The 10,711-nt window shown below is 42.5% G+C and overlaps 1 pseudogene; it reads left to right on the top strand.

Annotated features, from left to right (window-relative positions):
• Nucleotides 1-6,602: 6,602 nt before the first annotated feature.
• On the top strand, nucleotides 6,603-7,994 carry LOC129163962 (piggyBac transposable element-derived protein 4-like; annotated as a pseudogene).
• The last annotated feature ends 2,717 nt before the right edge of the window (nucleotides 7,995-10,711 follow it).

Raw genomic sequence — 10,711 nt, 5'->3', positions numbered from 1 at the left:
AACTTCCTGTGACCTGTGGCTCGGTGCTCGTTGTGTGTTTGTGCTAATTGCTCCGCGTTGTTGCCCTCGGAGACGGCTACAGAGGAAAAAGGAAAGAGAGAGGAAGTATAATCACCATCTGTTGTCAAGGTCATTTGCTACACGATAAACACATCCATCATGAGCGGAAAACGTTCACACTAAACCGGGAACGGAGTCGTTAGTCTTGCTGACATTTCACTCCAATATTTTGGATCATTGTGCGGGACAACAGAGCAGTAAAGATCAGATATAATCACCAGACCAGATATAATCACGTCTGTGGTCTATTTATAGAAGCGCCCAACTTTCTGCTCTGAAAATAAAAACGGGGTTTTTGAAAAATTACCAACACAAGTTGGTGACATTCTCAGGTTCTGCCAGCGTCTGGTAGCGCGTTCCTGTCTGACATTCTCCGTAGAGCCTCGCTGAGAATCATTTAGCCAATTACACGAGCTTCCAAAAAGGGCAAATCCCGACGTTCTGTCAGTCATGTTTCAACTCAGATTAATCTGGAATGTCCAAACAAGAACCATGTCCTGTCGCTGAAGTCTGCTGATTTCATGGTGAAGTCAAGAGAAGAGCTGACTCAGCTGGATTTGTTGCTTTGGCTATTATGTATGTGTACCCCTGTAGAGCGCTATGGGAAAAGCATCTGCTCCCTTTGGTTCCATCAGGTGTCAGCAGACAGAGCTACTTGGTTTTGGTCATTTTTCCATTTTTCCCTAACATACCGTAATTTCCGGACTATAGAGCGCACCTCAATATAGGCCGCACCAACAAAAAGAAAGGTTTTCTACACACACACGCCACACTCAAATACAAGCCGCGGCACAGCAGCTCTCAGGCGCACAGCGCATGTATGGCCATAACATAAGATAATTAGACAGAAAGACGCTACACGGAGGTTTTTCGTTGTTGTTTTAATTCAACAAAACAGATTTTAAACACGGGTGAACGTGCCTGCAAGTTTAGAAAAGAAAACAGCACTGATAGCATTCATATTTCTGGATGGTTATAAAATAAAAACAGAACTGACACGTTATTACCGGTAATTTGCATGTTTAGAAGAAAAGAACAGCGCTGACACAGCATTAACAAGCCCTGGATGAGTAGAAAATAAAAACTGCACACAAAACATACCTGGTTAGTAAATAAAACACACTTGCCTACCAGAAGAAGTCATTCACTCTCATCTTCCTCTTGCGCACTAAAGCCATTAAAGTCCTCTTCTTCAGTGTCGGAGTTGAACAGCCTCAGAAGAGCTTCGTCACATACCTTTTCTGTGGCGATGTCAGTGTCGCTGTCCGTGTTGCTGTCATCATCCCCGAGTGAAGCTGGCTTGAATGTGTTCTTCCCGCTGCCGTCTCCAGCGCCGAACCATGGATCCATTCATGCCAAGCTTACGTGCGGCAGCACTGTTTCCCTCCTTTACTGCCAGATCGATGGCCTTCAACTTAAATGCGGCATCATATGAACTCATACATGTAGTTACCATGATGAGGGGGTATGGATTAGAAAAACATTCTTCGTCGTGCCGGCTGCTTGCATGTGCTAAATTAAAATGAGCACTTTCTTCGATTTCCACTTTTGACTTCCACCTGTTTCACTTTCTGCTAAAGCGCCCCCTGCAGGTGAAGGAAAATCTTCAGTAAAGCCGCACCTCATTATAAACCGCATGGTTCAAAGCGTGGGGAAAAAGTAGCGGCTTATAGTCCAGAAAATACGGTAGCTACTACAGCTGGTATTAAATGTATGCGTCTGTCTCTGCCGCGAATGTTCGGTTTGTCTCTCAGCACCGTGGGTGAGTGACGCAGAAAGGATATTAAGTAATTCTTAAGATAACAAGAACTAACAATTATGACTTATTTTTACTCAAAGAATTATAAATACAACTGCTGCTAGTGTGCTGATAAAGCTACGGGCTTGTCAGCAAAGGTGATTTTCCCAGACATTGTTTGGTAAAATGTGTCCAGAGGAAAAAGTACGCTAATCCAGTCAACCATACAGTGTTTACTGTGGATGTCCTGTAGGATCAAACCAATAGCTTATTGTTCTTAAGGTTCATGGATTTATAGAGAACTTAGCAAAAACTGCCTCGTGAGGGATGGAGGGAGTCTTTGTGAGGCAGCTCCCTCCATGTTTGAGTTGTACTAACCGAAAAGCCAATACCTCAACTTGTGTCCAGGCGGATGTTGGTCTGAGCCAAGCTTTGGACATTTATTACACCTCACACTCCTCGCTCACTTCCAGGCTTCTCTGTCTACATCAAATAAAGCCACCCCACACCCAGCCCCAACAACCCTGAAGGGAAAGCCGCACAAAGGTGGAGCGGCTTTAACAGCCTTAACCTTCCTCCCTCAGCACCACACGACTTCACTTTATGACAAACGTTGTGTCCTTTTTGTCCTAAAGGGAACTGTGTGGTGTTTGGATTGATGCAGAGATATTTTACCTTTTCCGTGTTAAAGGGTTTTCTGATCTGAGAATAACTAGGCTGATGGTGTAAAACGTCCTGATTTGGGTTTTCTTGAACAAACATCTTGTTTATCGGTGAAATCAGACCTCCAGGGCTGGTGGATCTGAACAGAGCTGTCTGGTTGATACAGGAGGTCAGAGAGGACAAACACCCCTGGATCAGGACAGGCAGCAATCTGAAGGACATCACTAACAACCCAACATAACCGTTTTTAAGGTGAAGCCGACCAAAGCTGGGAGGCAGACATTTATTAAGACACCTGGTTTCTGCTAGCCTGGCAAGCCAGACTAAATAAATGTATTATTTAGTCTGGCAACGCCCCATTGACGGCTCTCGGTTGTGGGGCGGGTTCTACCGTTGTCTTTCAAATGATCTCCGCATTCTACTGGACAATGAATGTGACATACTCACCACAACAGCTATCGGTAAATGAGGCGGTCCACAGTTGAAGAAGGAGAAAACATCATTTTTTCTAAAAAAAACCCACTTAAATACGTCTATCTGCTCCTGATTCTAATGAAGCCCAAGTTCTAATAGTCCAAAATTGATGTAAAAGCCGTTTCAAACGAGCTGTCGCCATCTTCTTTCACCCTGTTGCATCATCCCACCCACCAGGCATATAGAGTGCCCTGATTGGCCCACAAAGCAGGTATAAAAGCTCTGTGATTTGCTCACTAACCATATAGAGCACTATGATTGGCCCACCATTATGGACCAATCACGGCTCTTTATGTGTTTGAAACCCCTCTAGAGAGTTGTGATTGGCCAGCCAGAATGCTGTTAGGGGCTGCAGAGGTTCCAGTGGAGCGTTCCTAGCTCACTAGGCTAGGTTTCTGCTGATTTTCTCAGATTGAGGCTAAAACGAAACAAACATTTTTTTTATATAACTCAGATAATAATTAAAGAAGGATGTTGTAGTCGCGTCGGCCTCATCTCTCCGGGTCGATTTAAGGTTGGAGTCAGATCACTGACATGTTCTCTGGTCATTTGCACCAATGTAAACTTAATTATACAACGTCAGTTTGATAGATTTGAGCCCAGCTTTAGTACAAAGGTTCAGTCAGACTCTATAATGTGTTGATTCAAACAGGACTGATTCAGTTTGGAACAAGAGAACTGGTTCATCAGAAGACAAAGATTGGGTCCAGCTGTCCTCAGCACGACCAGAACCAGGAGTTAAACGGCTGTCTCTCGCTGCATCATGTGACGCTTCTTCAGAAAATGACCTTTTGGATTACTTACATAGGTCAGGCTTTTTTTCTTAAAGAGTTATTAAAATATGATGCAGACTGTTGTAATCGGGTGTGCGGAGGCTCTAAAGGGACAAAACGGACATGATGAATCATTATGAAGCTTTGCAAAGACTAAAAGAGCTCTTCTATCGCTAAAGTTTGTTTCCTCTGATTTATGAACAACTTCTCTAAATGAAGCTCAGCATAAGGATGCTATTGTAGTTTTTGATTCGGTCATTAGTTACTGATCGGAATGAAAACATTCACATTCAATCGGTACTTTTTTTATTCTCATGGCGTTACCATTACACAGCCTTCAGGTCTGTTAGAAAGTGTTTCTGCAGACCTGCAGCATGTTTGCATCTAAAATAAAGACACTGGTGTCCTTTTGTCTCTGACAGCTTTTGTTGTTTCTTAAACAAAGTTAAGTATTTTATGGAGCTTGTGTTAAAACAGTGCCTTGGGTTAAAGATGCAGAACATCCAAGCGTACCACTGGATGGCAGGAACATATGGACCGGTGCAGTTTTCTTCAGTGTCCAGCAGGCATGGCTTTTGCTCCTGCATCTGTTTGTTAAGTCCAACAGAGGGAGAGACGAACAGTTATGTCACCATAAACAGAAAAAAAATTGTCTTTGTGTTTTGGCCTCAGGTTGAGTTTTTCCAGGGACTATGGAGACAGAAAGCAGAGTTTTCTGACACCTGCTGGGAGGAAGATGAGCCTGAGAGGATTGGATCATAACAGCCGAGTCAGAAATGAAGCTTAACAGCTTCAGAGGATCCATCTTCCTGCTGCTGTCAGTAAAACCATCACAGCAAAGAAAATCAACTGATTCGGTGTGAAAAAAATAAACTATAGGACCAAGTTAGGCATCAAAGAAGAGCCTAATGACTCCTGGTGCCTTTAATGCTCAGCCGGGTTGGAATCCCAGACAAGATAATATGGTCCACTCATCAAAGTCATATTAAAAAGTCTAAACTGTAACGGAACAGAATGACTCTTAGTTTTCCCTTCTTAGCTCAGAACTAGTCTGCATGAGAGACAGTCTCAAATCTCATGCATTCCTTCTAACCTGCTTATTTTCAGCTCAACAGAAGAATGAAGAATGAACTCTTTTCTTTTAATTAATCAAAGAACTCTATTTAATAAAACCATGCCACGTCAGCTCTAACACCAGTTCAAAGCGTTCCAGAGAAAGTGACGGAGTGGCCAATCCTGATCTTTTAACTCTTTAACCAAAAGAACCAACGACAAGCTGAAAAATCCAGTCGCTATAACAACCAGCGGCAACAGCCTTTCAGAACAAAAGCCCAGCCATCCACCGACCCAGGCTTGGGTCTGACCAGACGCCAATAACGTGTCGTGTGCCGGAAGTAACTCTAGACGGGTTTGATCGGAACCGCGGCTTCTCCTACCGGCTCGGTTCCAGAGAGGGTTCACTGGACCTTGATATTCCTGATCTACAGAGGACTTCCACAAGGCAAGGTAGACCGGCAAATGGTGTCTCATGTATTTCTGAAGCTAACCAAGGCTTAATGCAAAACAACATCTTCAGTTCTCGTCAGAACTAATCGCTTCTTCGGATTTGCTGGTTCTGATTTACATCACACGTCATCCATTCACCGCCTCATCCATTTTTAGTTACACTATACATTTAGTTTCAAAGTCAGTCTGGTTTAATTTGTTAGTAATAAAATTCTTAACTTTTAAACTTGACTCTCTCTATTCTGTTGTCTCTGAGTGAATACGTAAGGGTTATCTAATCTCTGCAATAAAAAGATCCAATCTTCTGGTTTAACCCTTACCTCACATTAGAGCATTTTTTTGTGCTGACACGTGTATTTTTGTGAATAACTTTGGCTATGTTAATGCAATTTATCTAATTTTTATGGAGGATGTGTATTTTGGAAGGAATTACAAAAAAAAGTTTGAAAAAATATTCAACCTACTTTATTAAAACGTGGAAATCATTTTGTACAGTTAAGCACATTGAAGCATTTTTTTGTGCCATTGACTTTCATGTAAATCATATATTTTTAATTAGCATAAATATTGGCATAATTTTAAAAAATTATGATTGTGCCCGTGTTTACAGTCTCATCACAAATGTAAGAAGCAGTTTTTACTGTTTTTCACTACATGGCATACTTTCTCCATATATAGCAGGGCAATGGCTGACCCAGCATTTAAACTGAATGATTTAGCTGTATTTCTTTACCTCTGACTGCCCATTATAATACATATTTTGCAAAAAAATGGTTTGTGTGTTATTTAGAGATGCCATACAATAGTTTGCATGTGTGTGTTCTGAATTTTTGGTAATTGTGCTTTTTCAGTGTTCTTTCAAAAAATAAGCCTGACTGAATGTACAAAATTAGCTTATTCTGCAAAATAGCATTTTGACATGTGTTCCTTTGTGTGTGATTGTTCAGGCATGCGTGTATGTAGGTATCAAAGCACTTTACAGATCTTCAAAGGACAGATCTGTGATCATTATCTGGAGTGGTTGAGCAGGTGTGGGCCATGGGAGTGTAGGGGGGGGGGCACAGGTTCTCACACTCTGTTGACTTCATGAATATTCATCAAAGGCATGCTATATATCAAAAATCAAAGGATTTTCTGCTAAATTTCAGATACTCATTCACAATTTTACTTTTGCAAAATGTTATTTCAATAAGTACAAAGCATTTGCATGGATGAAAGCTAAGATGAAGGCTGAAAAACTTCAAAGGCATACATTTGTTTTTCAAAACAAATTCCTGCAGAATCGAATTTTGTTTACATTCAGTAGGGGCAGCTTACACAGGTGCACCAATTGACTAAAAGTACATATATGAGACTCAGATCAGGATTCATTTCTTTGAACCGCAACCATGAGAAGAAGATTCAATGTGAATGAAGCCCTGGAGGTGTTTCAGCAGCTTGAGGAAGAGGGAGAGTCAGCCTCATCCTCATCCACGGATGACAGCTCTTGTTCGGATGAAGAGGCTGAAGATCAGGCCTTTACCCCAGGGCCTGATTCAGGGGAAGAAATGGAAGAAGGTTCAGATGAGGAGGTGGTTGCTGCAGAGGAGAGATGGGACCATCCTTTGTGGCAATCAAAGAGCGGGATCGCCTGGTCCCCGACACCCGACACCAGGATCCCCTTTCGGGCTCCAGACGTCCGCCATTGTGGGATCACCCGCCTCGCTGTCAGCTACATCCAAACTATTGAGGACAGCTTCGATTTTTTTTAACTACAACAATCCTAGATGTAATAATAAAATACACCAATATAGAGGGAAGAAGAAAATATGACGATTGGACAGACGTTGACCGCGTGGAACTCCGGGCATTGTTTGGGTTGCTCATCCTCGCTGGTGTGCACCGTTCCCGTGGGGAATCATCTGCCAGCCTCTGGGGGGAGGAAACGGGGAGGCCGATATTCAGAGCCACGATGAGTTTGGGAAGGTTCCACATGCTGACTGCAACATTGCGCTTTGATGACCGCTTGACCAGGGCAGCCCGCCGGTTGGTGCAGCAGGACAAGCTCGCTCCCCTGCGGGAAGTGTCCTCTGGGCGGCCCGGCTCCCTCTCGCCTACAACCCCGGTGAAGATGTCTGCGTTGATGAACAGCTCGTCGGATTCAGAGGTCGCTGCAACTTCAAGCAGTACATGCCCTCAAAACCAGCAAAATATGGCATCAAGCTGTGGGTGGTGTGCGATGTGGCCACTTCTTATGCCTGGGGGATTATTCCCTATCTGGGCAAGACGACTCGAGACGCCCCGGCAGAAAGGGGGCAAGGGAAGCGGGTGGTGCAGGAACTCACGGAGGGTCTGAGCGGCCGCACTGTCACCACGGACAATTTTTTCACCTCGCTGGTTCTTGGAGAGGAGCTGCTAAAAAAAAAAATCTGTCTTGTGGGAACAGTTAGGCGCAACAAGCCAGAGTTGCCCCCACAGCTGCTCCAGATGAAAAGCAGAGCGGTTCTGTCCTCCCTGTTCGGCTTCACCTCCACCGCCACCGCGGTGAGCTACATTCCAAAGCGCCGGCGGAACGTTCTGCTCCTCAGCACCAAACACCATCAGGTTCAGATCCAGGAGGGACCGCAGCAGAAGCCGACCGTAATCATCGATTACAACCGCTGCAAAGGGGCAGTTGACAACTTGGACAAGGTAATTTATTTATTTTATTTTGTTTTATTATAATTCACCAACCTAATTGCATATGTAATTTATTTATTCATTTATTTTTATTCCAGCTCGTTGCAACATGCAGCTGCCGCCGCAAGACCAGACGTTGGCCCATGTCGCTCTTCTGCAACATGTTAGATGTGAGCGCCTATAATGCCCTGGTCCTGTGGCTGTCTGTGGAACCGGCCTGGAACCAACAGAAGAGGAGCATCCGTCGAAGGCTGTTCTTGCAGGAGCTTGGGACCTCCATGGTGAGACCAGCCCAGGCGAGGCGCACTCGCTTGCCGCGGTCCAGCAGCGCTGCAGCTCTGTTGGAGGTGCAGCAGCAAGTGGAGCCAGGTCCAGCCCAGGAGCAGACAAAGAAAAGATGCCACCTTTGCAGAGGGAAGAGGAGCGTGCATGCACGCTTTTGCCATGCATGTGGACAGGCTGTGTGCAAGGAGCACTCAACAGTTGTGTGCTCAGCCTGCAGCTGTTAGCTCACTCCCTTCTGTGTTTCTCTCTCTTTCTCTCTCTCTCTCTCTCTCTCTCTCTCTCACACACACACACACACACACACACACACACACACACACACACACACACACACACACACACACACACACACACACACTTTTTCTTTGTTCGTGTGCTTTAATAAAGTGTTCAACTGGTCATCTTTGTAAGTGCATTTTTTTGAGCTCTAATGACTTTAACGTGAGTATTTTAGAAAATATGACATTACACAAAAACTACAAAGTGAGCAAAAAATATTTTTATGCCTATTTGTGACACTCCAAGGCTGTGACAACTTACCCACAAAAAAGGTCATCTGGACATAACACACAAAAAATGATTTGATTTTTTCATTTTTTGTACAGTTTTCAAACTTCGGGTTTTGCTAATAAACCTAGCAATAAAGGGGTTAAATCTGAGAAACACACACATATTTTATTATATTTTGTTAGGGCTGAAGCCAAGGATGAAATTCATGTAAAAAAATTGGGACTTATGAAATTTTATATAATATTTCTATGGGAAGCTTTCTAAGTGCATTTTTTTGTGCTCTAATGACTTTAACGTGAGTATTTTAGAAAATGTGACATTACACAAAAACTACAAAGTGAGCAAAAAATATTTTTATGCCTATTTGTGACACTCCAAGGCTGTGACAACTTACCCACAAAAAAGGTAATCTGGACATAACACACAAAAAATGATTTGATTTTTTCATTTTTTGTACAGTTTTCAAACTTTGGGTTTTGCTAATAAACCTGGCAATGAAGGGGTTAAATCTGAGAAACACACACATATTTTATTATATTTTGTTAGGGCTGAAGCCAAGGATGAAATTCATGTAAAAAAATTGGGACTTATGAAATATTATATAATATTTCTATGGGAAGCTTTCTAAGTGCATTTTTTTGTGCTCTAATGACTTTAACGTGAGTATTTTAGAAAATGTGACATTACACAAAAACTACAAAGTGAGCAAAAAATATTTTTATGCCTATTTGTGACACTCCAAGGCTGTGACAACTTACCCACAAAAAAGTTAATCTGGACATAACACACAAAAAATGATTTGATTTTTTCATTTTTTGTACAGTTTTCAAACTTCGGGTTTTGCTAATAAACCTGGCAATGAAGGGGTTAAATCTGAGAAACACACACATATTTTATTATATTTTGTTAGGGCTGAAGCCAAGGATGAAATTCATGTAAAAAAATTGGGACTTATGAAATATTATATAATATTTCTAAAGGAAGCTTTCTAAGTGCATTTTTTTGTGCTCTAATGACTTTAACGTTAGAAAATTTAAACGTTGGGTAAGGGTTAAATAACCCTGTGTCCATTAGATGGGACTCATACTCGATATGGATCTTTAATGTCTATGGTCATTAATTAAACTGTAATTCTAAATTCATTACAAAACTAATAGCAAGAATTAAGAAATTTATACTGAAAACAAAACACATCAAAGAAAAAATTGTAAGTGAACCCAGGATTAAACATCAAATGAAGGTGGCCCTCAGCTTCAGGCCCTCCCCATTGCCATGGAAACCCCTCAACCTACCAGCTGGTGGGGAGTACTCACTAACTCTGACACCCACAAAGGAGAAAGTTCAGGACATTTCAAAATACATTTAAGTCTCATGCTTCAGTAACCAGAGGAGTACGTCAGAATTCTGCCTCCCTGTGAAGCAGACAGTACCCGCAGGTGAAGGCGAATTATGCATGCTCACGCACGGACCCAGGTGGGAGGAAGTCAGGAAAACTGTGAGCATCATTGTTTACTCTTGTGGCTTCCTGCTTCTGTTGAGTGATTTGTTATAGAGCGGAGTTCTTTTGCAGCAAAGCCAGACTTATTTAGGTAATTTACCAGAGAAAATGTTCCTTTTCCTTCTTGTTTCTGAATTTGTTGAATTTTGGGAAATGCATTTTAAAGGGCTTTACAAATATCTGGAATCCTTTCTTGGTCTTTCTTTGAAGCTTGAAGGCAGAGGGGCTGTCTCCAGGTCACCCTAACGGTAAGGGTTAGGGCTAGGTCCCTCGGCTCTGACCTTCCAACTCACAGATGTGGAGAAAAGCCAAACTTCTCAGCAGGGATCACTAAAGCATGTCATTCACTCATTAGTCCTCCTCCCACCTGATTATAAATGTGTGAAAATGAGTGACAAGTGGCTTAAATGTGTCTCAGATTAGGTCTTCTGGAGAAAAGTGATGATGAGGTGGATTTTGTCTTTTAATTTAGGAAATTATGACAGATTAAAATCTTACAGAAGCCATCAAGTCTAAAGTGTTAATATCGAGATGGGACCAAGTTAC

The sequence above is a fragment of the Nothobranchius furzeri genome, chromosome 14, assembly GCF_043380555.1.
Source record: "Nothobranchius furzeri strain GRZ-AD chromosome 14, NfurGRZ-RIMD1, whole genome shotgun sequence".
Taxonomy (NCBI): Eukaryota; Metazoa; Chordata; class Actinopteri; order Cyprinodontiformes; family Nothobranchiidae; genus Nothobranchius; species Nothobranchius furzeri.
The sequence above is the reverse complement of the archived record's forward strand: the minus strand, read 5'-3'. Positions and strand labels throughout refer to the sequence as shown.